The sequence below is a fragment of the Apis dorsata genome, unplaced genomic scaffold, assembly GCF_000469605.1.
Source record: "Apis dorsata unplaced genomic scaffold, Apis dorsata 1.3 scaffold_236, whole genome shotgun sequence".
NCBI lineage: Eukaryota > Metazoa > Arthropoda > Insecta > Hymenoptera > Apidae > Apis > Apis dorsata.
The window spans coordinates 52,137-65,444 of record NW_006263517.1 but is presented as its reverse complement, the minus strand read 5'-3'; the positions used below and the strand labels follow the sequence as shown (position 1 = coordinate 65,444).

At 33.0% G+C, this 13,308-nt stretch overlaps 1 protein-coding gene and 1 long non-coding RNA gene across 3 annotated transcripts in view; both read left to right on the top strand.

Moving 5' to 3' along the window:
• The window catches only part of LOC116185644, a 14,448-nt gene extending 5,130 nt beyond the window's left edge, over nucleotides 1–9,318 (top strand). Inside the window, exon 2 of the long non-coding RNA XR_004150510.1 lies at nucleotides 9,121–9,318. This is a non-coding gene — a long non-coding RNA (uncharacterized LOC116185644). The remainder of the gene's footprint in view (nucleotides 1–9,120) is intronic.
• The window catches only part of LOC102677251 (pleckstrin homology domain-containing family A member 7-like), a 148,404-nt gene that overhangs the window by 86,860 nt on the left and 48,236 nt on the right, over nucleotides 1–13,308 (top strand). The window lies entirely within an intron of this gene.

Sequence of the window (13,308 nt, the reverse complement as noted above, 5' to 3'; positions counted from 1 at the left end):
TTTTTTTCAAAATTATTGCAGATATGATCTTTTTTTTTTTTTTTTTTTAATTAAATGGTTAACGAAAGTCAATTATTTGGATAGAAAAAAGTGCTGTGTTGTCACTCTTTTTTAAATGGAACGGTTTATCTCCCGTTATTTAGATAGCAGTTGAATTCAGATTACGAGATAAAGCGAATATTACAATGTAAATATAATATATGTAGTAAAAAACAAAAAATAGTATAATGGGTTCCATATATTCGATTTAATCATCTACATTCGCAAATGCAACGTCAATAATTGATCTTCCAATCGTACGATTTGAAACAATCGCAAAAATTTCAAATTAAACTTGCAGATTAAATCGATTGAGTCGATCGTGAAAATTTCTTGTAATCGAGAAAATCGACTTCTTTCGTTATCGTTCATTTTTTTTCTTTTCTCAGAAAAAGCTGATTAAATTAAGAACGAGGTAATATTTTTTCGCTTCCGTCGATCAGAAGCTATTAATCACGTGAAATGTCCATACTTTGCCATACTTTGTTCCATTCAAAGACCTTGTTGATTCGAAACGAATTTAAAAAAAAAAAAAAACCTCGATACTCGATGGAATTTAATGCAGAAAGTTTTTGAGATAAACGCAAATATGCACGCAGTTTTCATCCTCTTTTTTTTTTTTTTTTTTTTTCTCTCTCGAGAAATCGGTTCGAAGCTCGCCTCGTCACATCTCATTCACGATCGATCCCCATTTTCGATTGGGAGGAACGCGTGCCACGTTTTTATCTTTGCTTCTCCCCTCTCTTTTCTCCCTCTTTTTATTAATATTGAAATTTTATTTTTTTTTTTCGAACCAAAAAATCGAACGAATTCGAGAAAACGTTTCTCCTTTTTTCCTCCCTTTTTATTAATATTGAAATTTTATTTTTTTTTGAACCAAAAAATCGAACGAATTCGAGAAAACATTTTTCCTTTTTTCCTTCCTTTTTATTAATATTGAAATTTTATTTTTTTTCGAACGAATTCGAAAAAACGTTTCTTCTTTTTTCTTCCCTTTTTTATTAATATTGAAATTTTTTTTTTCGAACCAAAAAATCGAACGAATTCGAGAAAACATTTCTCCTTTTTTCCTCCCTTTTTATTAATATTGAAATTTTTTTTTTTCGAACCAAAAAATCGAACGAATTCGAGAAAACATTTCTCCTTTTTTCCTCCCTTTTTATTAATATTGAAATTTTTTTTTTTCGAACCAAAAAATCGAACGAATTCGAGAAAACGTTTCTTCTTTTTTCCTCCCTTTTTACTAATATTGAAATTTTATTTTTTTTCGAACGAATTCGAAAAAACGTTTTTCCTTTTTTCTTCCCTTTTTTATTAATATTGAAATTTTATTTATTTTTTTTTTTTTCGAATTAAAAAATCGAATGAATTCGAGAAAACGTTTCTCTTTTTTCCCCCTTTTTATTAATATTGAAATTTTATTTTGTTTTTCGAACCAAAAAAATCGAACGAATTCGAGAAAACGTTTCTTCTTTTTTCCTCCCTTTTTACTAATATTGAAATTTTATTTTTTTTCGAACGAATTCGAAAAAACGTTTCTTCTTTTTTCTTCCCTTTTTTATTAATATTGAAATTTTATTTATTTTTTTTTTTTTCGAATTAAAAAATCGAATGAATTCGAGAAAACGTTTCTCTTTTTTCCCCCTTTTTATTAATATTGAAATTTTATTTTTTTTTTCGAACCAAAAAAATCGAACGAATTCGAGAAAACGTTTCTTTTTTTTCCTTNCTTTTTATTAATATTGAAATTTTTTTTTTTCGAACCAAAAAATCGAACGAATTCGAGAAAACGCAAAGATAAAGGAACAACTGTTCCATTACTCGTTCAATGATAATAAATTTTTTCCCCTTCAACGATATTCGTAGATTTGTTCCATCGTGATCAGGAAAGAGAATCGAGTCTCGTTCAGATTCAAACGGGAGGAAGGGAGAGGGAGAGGACGATTAAAATTTATAACGAATAAATAATGCGCGGAGGGTGGGGGGGGACAAAGCGAAAGCAATAAACGTATTTTTAATAATTCGAGAGAGCGGGAAGAGATCGAGAAAGATTAAAAAAAAATTCGAAAAAAAATAAACGGGAAGCAAACATTGTTGTTTGCGACGGGGATAATAACTCGTTTCAAATAACTCGACGCGCACGACACGGATATCATTTTTCCATTTATTTTTTTTTCCTCCTCGCGGAAAAGGAGACGCGATGCACGCAAATATTTCTACGAATATATTAAATGTTTATTTCTTTAAAAAAAAAAAAAAAAAGGAAAAGAAAATAACACGTTCACATTTAAGAAAAACATTTTTCCATTGAAACGTTCACGTTGTCTAAATACACCAAATACACCATGTCCCCCAAATATTGTACTTTCGTTAGAGAAGCTTGGCAAAGTGAATTTTTCCGTGTCGTGAGGGATTACTTGGCGTGCTGCTTGGTGCTCCAGGGTGGCGAATAGGGCGAACCAGACGCGGGGGGGAGGGTGTTGTTAGTACTACATACGCGGTACAAGGGTAAACGTTTGTTCACAAACCTGATACAAACATTGAATGAAACAACGGGGAGAGAAGACACGATCCCCCTTTTTTTTTTTTTTTTTTTTTAAATTACGATACAATCACTTAGTTATTTTTGTTGGATACCCTTAAGATGCAAGAGCATCCATTTAACGAATCAGTGAATTAATGGATTTTTTCTTTGCATTTTTATATTTTAGCGTAATTAGTGCGTGTAAAAAAGTTATCGATCAAAGTTTTTCTAACAATTTGGCTCGTTTTCAAAATTTTGCTTTCGATCTTAAAACTTCGTGGATAAAATTAGATCGAAATTTTCGATCGGAAGAAGGTGAGAAAGATTATTATTTTTTTTTTTGTATTTTATATGATAAGTAGAAACTTGATTGATCAAAATTTTTTTAACAATTAAAAATTTTGTTTTCGATCTTAAAACTCCGTGGATAAAATTAGATCGAAGTTTTCGATCGGAAGAATGCAAGAAAAATTAATGGTTATTATTTTTTTTTTATATTTTATATGATTAGTAAACACTTGATTGATCAAAATTTTTTTAAAAATTAAAAATTTTGTTTTCGATTTTAAAACTTCGTGGATAAAATTAGATCGAAGTTACGTTTCGATCGGAAGGATAAGAATGCGAGAAAAGTTATTATTTTTCTTTTATATTTTATATAAGCGTGATGAGTAAAAACTTGATTGATCAAAATTTTTCCAATAATTAAAAATTTTGCTTTCGATCTTAAAACTCCGTGGATAAAATTAGATCGAAGTTTTCGATCGGAAGAATGCAAGAAAAATTAATGGTTATTATTTTTTTTTTATATTTTATATGATTAGTAAACACTTGATTGATCAAAATTTTTTTAACAATTAAAAATTTTGTTTTCGATCTTAAAACTTCGTGGATAAAATTAGATCGAAGTTTTCGATCGGAAGAATGTGAGAAAAGTTAGTGGTTATTATTTTTCATTGTATTTTTATATCAGTATAATAAGTACGTATAAAAACTAATTAATCAAAGTTCTTTTTAACAATTTGTTTCGTTTTCAAAATTTTGCTTTCGATCTTAAAACTTCGTGGATAAAATTAAATCGAGAAGGTAAAGGGATCAAAGTTACGAAAGGGGTTTTTTTTATATAAAATGAAGAGGTCAAGGGGAGAAGATGGAGCAAGTTCAATCGGAAATAAACACTTGAAATATTCAGGAGTTCGAGAGAAGGCCAATTCGAAAGATTCGTGAAAAATAAATCGGGATCGCGATAAATCATTCAAGGATTTAATATCGGATTCTTTGATTGGAAATATCAAAACGATTATACCTAATTTTAAAAATTTTTTTTTTTTAATTAAATGGCTATTTGACAGAAAGAAGATCTCTCAAGTTTTTTTTTTTTTATCAGAATTATACATTTTTATAAATATACAATATTCTCTATGAAAAGTTAACAATTTATCCATGCCAAAGATATTTAAAAATTCAAAGACATTTTTATAGAACGAAAGGAACGAGGAGATTATCTCGTCTTTATTTTAATCGTATGAGAAAAATCTCACGAACAATAAATAAAGTCGAATCAACTACGAATACAGTCGAAACAAGCTATTCATTTTCTATAAAAAAAAAAAAATTATTCTGGGAAAAAAGCATTATAAAATCGAGGAGAATTTTCGAAAAAAAGAGTAGAGAGAAAAAAATGAAGAAGCACGAATATATAATTTTGTGTTTCCTCGTTCCTCGCGCCACTTTATTACCAACTCGTTTCTATCCTCCACCCTCCTTATCTCTCTTCCTCTATTCATCCTTTTCTGTCTCTTTTCTTCTCAATCTAAGCACAGGCGAAGCGAGCTAAGCGAACACTTTCTTTCATCCCTTAAAGAGACACTTTTTCCGAATCCCAATTAAAATCTAAAAAGAGAGAATCGATTCCGCAAATATCCACGATCGGTTCCATCACCTTTCCTCCCCATTCATCCTTTCGACACACTTCTACCTTTTTTTCTCCATCCATCTTCGAAGCACAAAGCACAGAATAGAAACGAGTTAAACGAGTATTCAATTAGAGTAGCTTTCAAATCTCAAATCTTAATTAAAATCGGGAAAACAGGTGTAAAAACGAGAATCGAACGATTGTTGAGTATTATTTCTTAATTCTTAATTCTAATTTTACATATTCTACATTCACTCTTTTGACACGTTTCTATCTTTTTCGAAACACACAAAGCAGAAACGAGTTAAGCGAGTATTTTAGCTTTCAAATCTCAAATCTTAATTAAAATCGGAAAAACATGTCTAAAAACGAGAATCGAACGATTGGTCAATATTATTTCTTATTCTTAATTCTTAATTCTAATTTTATATATTTCATTATACATTCACTCTTTTGACGCGTTTCTATCTTTTTCGAAGCGCGCACACACGAAGCAGAAACGAGCTAGGCGAGTAATTCTAATTAAAATCGGAAAAAATCTAAAAACAGGATTCGAACGGCATTATTTCCGCCACTCTTCATTCTAATTCCACATTCGCGCTTCTACCTTTGAAGCTAAACGAGTATTTTATAATAGCTTCCAAATCTCAAATCCCGATAAAAATCGAGAAACGTTTAAAAACGTTTAAAATTTAATATTCAGCATTGCCTTCCACATATTCGCTCTTTTAACGCGCCTCTAATTCTTTTCTCTTTTCCTCGATTCATCATTGAAACAGAAATACCAGCTTAAAGAAATATCTTTTGCTGGCACTCAAATACCAATTAAGATTAGAATTATCTAAATAGCTCCACGTATCCTGTCGATATTTTTCATCGCCTTTCGACACACGTCTATCCTTTTCTCTTTGCCTCGATCCATTATCGAATCAGAAACACTTTAAACCAAATTTTTTCCAAATCCCAATCAAAATGTAGAAACATTTAAAAAAAGAGAATCGATTGGAACTACTGTTCCACTCTTTATCTTTCTTTCGTAAACATTCGTTCGATTCCATCATCACTATTCCATCTCCTTTTCTCTCTATCCTCGGAAAAAAACGACACAGAGTGGGATTCGAGTTAAACGGAGGAGCACTTCACTGTTCAGCTTAAATTTTTTCCAAATCTAGCCGAATTAAAATGAGGGGAAACACGGTGAAAAACAGAATTCGAACGGCTGTTCGCCGACCATTGTTCCCTCGCCCCACCCCTCTTATCCCTACTCACCTTTCCAACGAATCTCCTTTCCTCTCCTCTTCATTTCGTCCATGGAGTGGAACGAGCACAGTGGGCTACGAGCGAACGGAAGCGAGTGGGTAATCGCGTGGCACGCGCGCCGCGTTAAAAAGAGATGGCGCGCGAGATGGTTCGCCATTGACCTTGCTGATCTCTTCCATCCCCACCGCTTGACTCTCTTTTCCTCTCTCTCACACACATTGTTCTCGCTTCGGTGTTTCTTCGCCTTTTGTGCGAAGTGCTTTTTTCAAATCGCCCGCGTGCACAGCTGTCCGCCCCACGCCTCGCCTCGACATATTGCTCGGCGAGACGTTTAAGCGCGGTTTTACTGTGAAGAGAAAAAAGAATGGGCGGTGGAGAAATAGGCGCGTGCGAAACGACACGCTGGGAGATTTTTTTTTTTGAAGAGGGAGGATGTGACGATTTTTCTAACTTTCATTAATTCAATTGAATCAAATCCCCTGTTAAATATATTTATTTATGGGATCTCTTTCAAAGAAAAAAAAATGTCGAAATGTTTATTAAATTATAAACAATTTAAGTTTGCATCGAATAAAAGAGACAGGATATTTTTGTATATTAGATATTTCATAAATATATCAACACCAAGAACGACATTAATTTTAATTATCTTATCCTCTAATCTGTCTTTGATCTGAGAAAAATTAAAAATTTTCTAATTTTCTAATTCAAGTAGGTTAGATTAAAGAATTAAAAAAAAGATAAAAGAAAAAGATCGTGATAAGATGGAAAAATATTTCCACCAAATACTCAATACGGTATAATCCATTCTCATATTATTTCTTTCGTTTCATTTGGATCGCTATTCAAATCGAATAACAAAAGTTCTTACTCGCGTTTCAACTGTTCCACTGTCGTTTCGTTTCCTATATCTTCCTCCATTATCCTCCGATTATTCGCCATGGAGCGATGTAACGCGACACGGAAACAGCGTTTAGCAATTGCAGTTTTACTCTACATTTGGTGAGGGAGAGAGAGAGGAAAAGATATTCGCATCGCGGAGAGAAAGCAAAACGACAAACTCGTGACGGCCAGTGTTGCCATCTCCCCCGTTATTCCCTTCCCGTATTGGATTTTCCTTTCTCTCGTCCTTTTAATCGTCCAATTAAGCCGGTACTTAAGCTATTGACGACACTCGCTCCTCTTATTTACTACCTCACTGGAACCTGGAAACCAATTTACGAGTGCATATGCTATATATATATATTTTCAAAAAACAGGCTGTTCGTTGGGAATGGAAATTTTCAAGCATATTAATTTTCGAGCATTTTAACGAAGTTCATTCGAAATATGGAAATGAATTATGGAGAAATGATAATGAGAATAATAATTATTGAGAATAATTTGTGACATTTGAAAATTTGGAAATTTAAAAAGAAAAATGGATGAGAGAAAAATAAATCCATGACAATGAGAATTATTTGAAGAATTATAGAAAAATACGTTTCTTTTCTCGACAATCGAAGTAATTCGTGATTTTTCATTTTTTAAATTTTTTAAGAAACGAGAAAACATGTGATATGTTCTTTTATGATCTTTTTTCCAATTTTGCTTTCATTTTTAGTCTTGTTTAAATATTTTTTGGAACGATGTCGCGCTTTTTCGTCTCGTTCTCGCGTCTCATTCTACAGGTACACGCGTTTCGTTACGTTCACGCGTTATTATGCAAATGAACGCGTGTTTCGAATTTGCATATCGCATCGTTCAAGTATCATCGTAAAATGTTTTTATCTTCGCGAAATAGTTATAATGATACATCTGGATTATTCGCGTAATTTATTATTGAAATCTTTACTATCTGCCTCGCAATTTACAATTATGTATATATATATAATATTTGGAATTTTACAAATATCTTAAAATCAATTTAACATTTTTAATAAATATGTTCCAATGCAAAAATCTTTAAAAAAAAATTACATAACCAATACTCTTTAACTTATCTTTATTAATCAATATTTATTGCGAAGGAAATTAAAATAAAATACGATTTTAAAAATTACTTTCGGATCGATCTCTTCAGAAACATCTAAAAAACATCGTTACAATATTTTCGATAATTGTGTTGAGTAAAATAAAACCAGATATCAGTGTTTTCCAATTTTTTTTTATTATTAAAAATTAATTTTGTTCTTTACTCGAAATAATTTTAATCTAAAAAAAAGAAACTAAACTACATACACTAGTCTTTGAATAACTTTAGCATCTATTATATTAAAGTTGGGGATATATAGAATATTACGATTAATAATAATTTTAAAAATTGAGTTTATTTTAATTAATTTATTTGGAATTTTGATTTTGAGATTATTCATATAATAATTATAAGAATATTGATGAACATAATCCTAATAAACCATTTAACGATCGTACTATCAAATGACTTAAAAAATGATCGATTATTATAATTTCCGTTAAGAAGGAATTGGAGGACACGAAGAAAAGGAGAAAAGAGAGTGGAGAATTGCGCCGTGAAAACGTAAACGCGAGCTCGTGAAAAGCTAATAAAGCAGGCGGGGTATACGCGCCGCTACGTATGCAATTTCCCCTCCGACTGTTTGCGTTAGCGGCGAGATTACATATCTCGCGGAGAAAAGACGGACGGTTAATTTGCAATTCCGCGATTCCGAATTAACCTGACAAATTGCCAAGGCAAGGTCTCCCGGGCCATGATTCCTATGACAAACAGCTCGTTCGAGGACAATGCAATTTTGCCTCTCTCCCCACTCCTCTTCCCGAAAAGAGAGAGAGAGAGAGACCCATCCGCCATTTTCTTAAACTTCCTTGGCGCCCTCTCGGTCGCCTCGAGTTGTACTCGAATGTTACAAAGAGAGAGGTTATAAAAGTTTTCGAAGAAGAAATCGAGTTTGAACATATTTGAAAAGTGTATTATAGTATTTTTATTTTATATTTATTTTATCATTATTTATCGGTTATTATATTATATTTGGGATATCGAAAGGATTTTGTCTTTGTTGTTGATAATAATAAGAGATGGAATATATTCTTGTCGAGGAGTGATCAATCAATCCCAACATATATTAAAGTAACGATGAATAAAAATGAGCAAAATGTGTCTACTTTAACAAAATTAAACTAGAAAGAACTAGAAGTGACTTTATTCTGAATCTTGCGAATAATTTCTTTCAGTAGTTCAACGTTCTGGCTTCGAAGTAGATGCGATTAGCTATTAAAAAGTACAAAAAAAGAAACAATCGTGTGAAATTCCATTTTCTCATTTCTTACTTTCGAATGACGGAAAATAGGAACGAAATATGACTTCCCTCCAATCATCTCTTTCGTCTCTAAGATTCGTAATAAATCGAGAATAATATTCTTCTAGATGGAAATAATTTACGTCTCGTCTTCCAGGACATTCGTAACAGACGTAACTTGAGGCTCAATAGAACCAACTAGATATCGATAGATATGGAATAACACAATTTTTTCGTGTATGTTATCGGTGTATCATAGTGCAAAGTTCCTAGTTTCGTGTGTGAAAATTGTTTGCAACTTGGGATAAGTAATGAGAAATTGGGGGGGTAGACGAATGCAACGGTGGGGGGCGGTTGTTGCGTGAAAAATGTGATACGAAAAGAGATCGAACGACTCGAGTGAATTGAATTCAGTCCTTGTTGTTCGATGCGCCATCGTCGCCATGTTCACCTGCCTCTGGAACTTCTTCGACTGGTAAGAATCACTCTCTCTTAATATTAACCCTCGCTGTTTTTTTCTTTCAATTTATAATAAATAATTCTGCAACAGAGAAAGAAATAATAAAGTTACTTCAAGTACATTATTTTATTAATAAATATTTTATTTATTTATTTAATTATTATATTTATAATTAAAACATGTTCGAATAAATTTTAATATTTCTCGTGTAATATTATTAAATTATTGAAATGAACTGTTATTCTGTAATTTTAACTATTTGATGTACAAGCATGTAGGAGTTTATCTATGGTAAATGCATGGAATTATAAAAGAAAAAGGGAATAGTTTCAGAAATCTTTTGTTCCTGGGTAAACGTTTGTTCCAAATATTTTCTCCTTCCATTTTCATGGAAGATGTCATTTATTGAATTTTTTTCTCTACTATTAGATTTTGAAAATTTCGATATTAACCCTTTGCACTCCAGGCCTGTTTCGCTTAGAACTAGCAATTTCAGACTTGGACTCCACCCATTTCGGTGGAATTTCTTACAGCTAATTTATAATATGATTTCACAATTAACGCATAAAAATTTTATATTTTAATATTTTATGTATCTTTACATGTAAAGATTAAATTTATCGAATATTAAAATCTATATTGTTTTATATTTATATCTTGATATTTTATGAAGCAATTACCAAGATGCATCTTCTGGTTTGTCAGGGCAAATAGAACAATAGTACTTTTTCTTCTAACTTTTTTATTGCATTTGTTTTGTGCACTATTTCATTAATAAGTTCAAGAAAAAATATTTAAAATATTTAAAGTTATTAAAATATCATTGATAATCAAGAAAAAATAGTTTAAAAAAATCTAATGGTTCATTATATTTCATATTCATATAATTCATTATATTCGAAGATACTTGCGGTTCTACAAATTGTATTTTTCACGATTTTTTCCACGATTCTCTGCATGTTATCCATTTGGAATTTTCCGTGTCTTTTACGATATCTTCAACTATTGCATTCACTATCTATTATTCTTATTTTTTAAGAAGCGGTATTCTAAAAAAATTAAACATAAATAAATATTGTCGCCGTTCAAGTTGCCACAACAATCTCAGTGAGATCACAGAAAGTCAACTCAAATGGCGACCGAGAGTTAATGGAGAGCAAAGAGTTAAGAATTTTCATACTTTGTTATTAGATACGCGCGTTGTCGAGATGATTCGTTTGAAAATCGGGGATCGAACGATTTATAACCCGGCAAAAACTTGAAATTTCAATTTTCGTCCGATTATTTATCGACCGAGCCGATTGTTTATCGACCGAGAATCGAACCGGAGAGATTCGACGTCAAATATTTGCGAGCAGTTTGCGGAAACGAAAACTGGGCAACCTCCTCCAATGTCGCGATTCCTTGGCAAATATATCTTGCTTCTCGACTCTTGCTTTCCCCCCGAAATACTTGCGAATCATTCGCGATGAAATTCATTTTTTGCGATCGATAAGATTCCCAGTCGATAATTTTCTACGAGAAATATAAGAAACAAATTCAAGATGGAATCTTTTCGAATTTGATTTGAACGATATTGAAATTCTCTGCAAATAAAGTTGCAAATAAAATATTGGCTGTTTGAATATATAAATAATGAGGATTCGATGGCAAAATTGTACGGAATGTCACGTACAGAGAATAATAACGATACCAGAGCGACAGAAATTGAAATGTTATACGAAAATCGAAACATCATATAAATCATATAAATCATAAATATTTATCTCTCGAATTTCGATATTCGACCCCTTATTATTTCTTTGTCTAAATAATTTCCTTGGGGAGAGATGCTCCCCCACGAGTCCAGAATTTGCAAGTTCATGTTTTAACCAGTGACAAATGGATGATTCACGAGATGACGAATTTCGTCCTTCGAAAATTTGTGGAAATTTGTGAAAAAGAAATTAAAATATATTTCGGATATTTTTATCATTTGAATGAATTTTGTTAATTAATTACGACGATACCAAGCTTTCCACGTTTTTATTCACGACCTCAACGAGGCATTAAATTGTAGCTGCATAGGTAATAACGCACGATGGAGAGGATAAAAGCGCTTTTACACGTAAGAGTTACGGTTAAGACGATGGAAAAGCTTTCCGTGGTGAAACTACGAGGAGAAAAATGACACGTTGCCCCTCCCCCTACTATTTTTCTTAAGAGAACCAAAATGAAGTATAGGCATTCGAATTCGATCTTTAAGATCCTCAAAATTTAATTTTAATGCAATAATAACTTTTGCATTCATTCAAAATGGAGATCAAGATATATCATCTCTCGTTTATCAAAACTTCTATTCCATTTCAATCTTCCTCTAACTCGAAATAAATATTCAAAAATATTCACAATCTTTCCCAGATGAGCCACGATAAAAATTACGTTCACAAAATAAACCTTCAACTTTTGTAAAAGTTTTTTTCAAGTAACTCCTTCAACTTGTCGCGATACACGAAAGAAATCTCGTTTCCAAGATTTATTTACATTTATCAGGGATCGAAGTTCGACGTATTCGACGAGCATCGAACACGACCTTCGAGATTTCATGCACTTGTGAAAAATGAAACACGCAGAGATGCTCGAAACGCAAATCGAAAATAAAGCGCAACGAGATCTCGCGGACATCATCATCGATCAATGTCCAATCAACTCGATGCTCGCCTCGATACGCAAGAATACGAGCAGCACAGGAGGGCAGTGAGCATCCAGATCCTCAAAGGAGAGAAAAGGAAAGGAAAGGAGAGGAAAGGAGAGGAAAGGAAAAGAAAGAAGAAAAAAGGAAAGGAGAGGAAAGGAGAGGAAAGGAAAAGAAAGGAGAGAAGAGGAGAGGAAAGGAAAGGAAAGGAAAAGAAAGGAGAAGAGAGGAAAGGAAAGGAAAAGAGAAAAGCGGAAAGACGAGGAGAGAAGAGGAAAGGAAAGTAAAAGAGAAAAGAAGAAAGGAGAGGAGAGAAGAGGAGAGGAAAGGACAGGAAAGGAAAAGAGAAAAGCGGAAAGACGAGGAGAGAAGAGGAAAGGAAAGTAAAAGAGAAAAGAAGAAAGGAGAGGAGAGAAGAGGAGAGGAAAGGACAGGAAAGGAAAAGAGAAAAGCGGAAAGACGAGGAGAGAAGAGGAAAGGAAAGTAAAAGAGAAAAGAAGAAAGGAGAGGAGAGAAGAGGAGAGGAAAGGACAGGAAAGGAAAAGAGAAAAGCGGAAAGACGAGGAGAGAAGAGGAAAGGAAAGTAAAAGAGAAAAGAAGAAAGGAGAGGAGAGAAGAGGAGAGGAAAGGACAGGAAAGGAAAAGAGAAAAGCGGAAAGACGAGGAGAGAAGAGGAAAGGAAAGTAAAAGAGAAAAGAAGAAAGGAGAGGAGAGAAGAGGAGAGGAAAGGACAGGAAAGGAAAAGAGAAAAGCGGAAAGACGAGGAGAGAAGAGGAAAGGAAAGTAAAAGAGAAAAGAAGAAAGGAGAGGAGAGAAGAGGAGAGGAAAGGACAGGAAAGGAAAAGAGAAAAGCGGAAAGACGAGGAGAGAAGAGGAAAGGAACAGAAAGGAGAGAAGAGAAGCGGAAAGGAGAGGAAAGAAAAGGCGAAGAAAGGAAAGGAGAGACGAGGAGAGGAACGGAAAGGAAAGGAAAAGAGAGAAGAGGAAAGGAGAAGAGAGAAAAGGAAAGGAAAGGAGAGAAAAGGAGAGGAAAGAAAAGGAGAGGAAAGAAAAGGAAAGGAAAGGAAAGAAAAGGAAAGGAGAGAAGAGAAGAGGAAAGGAGAGGAAAGGAAAAGAAAAGAAAGGAAAAGAAAAGAAAGGAAAGAAAAGAAAAGGAGAGAAGAGGAGAGGAAAGAAAAGGAA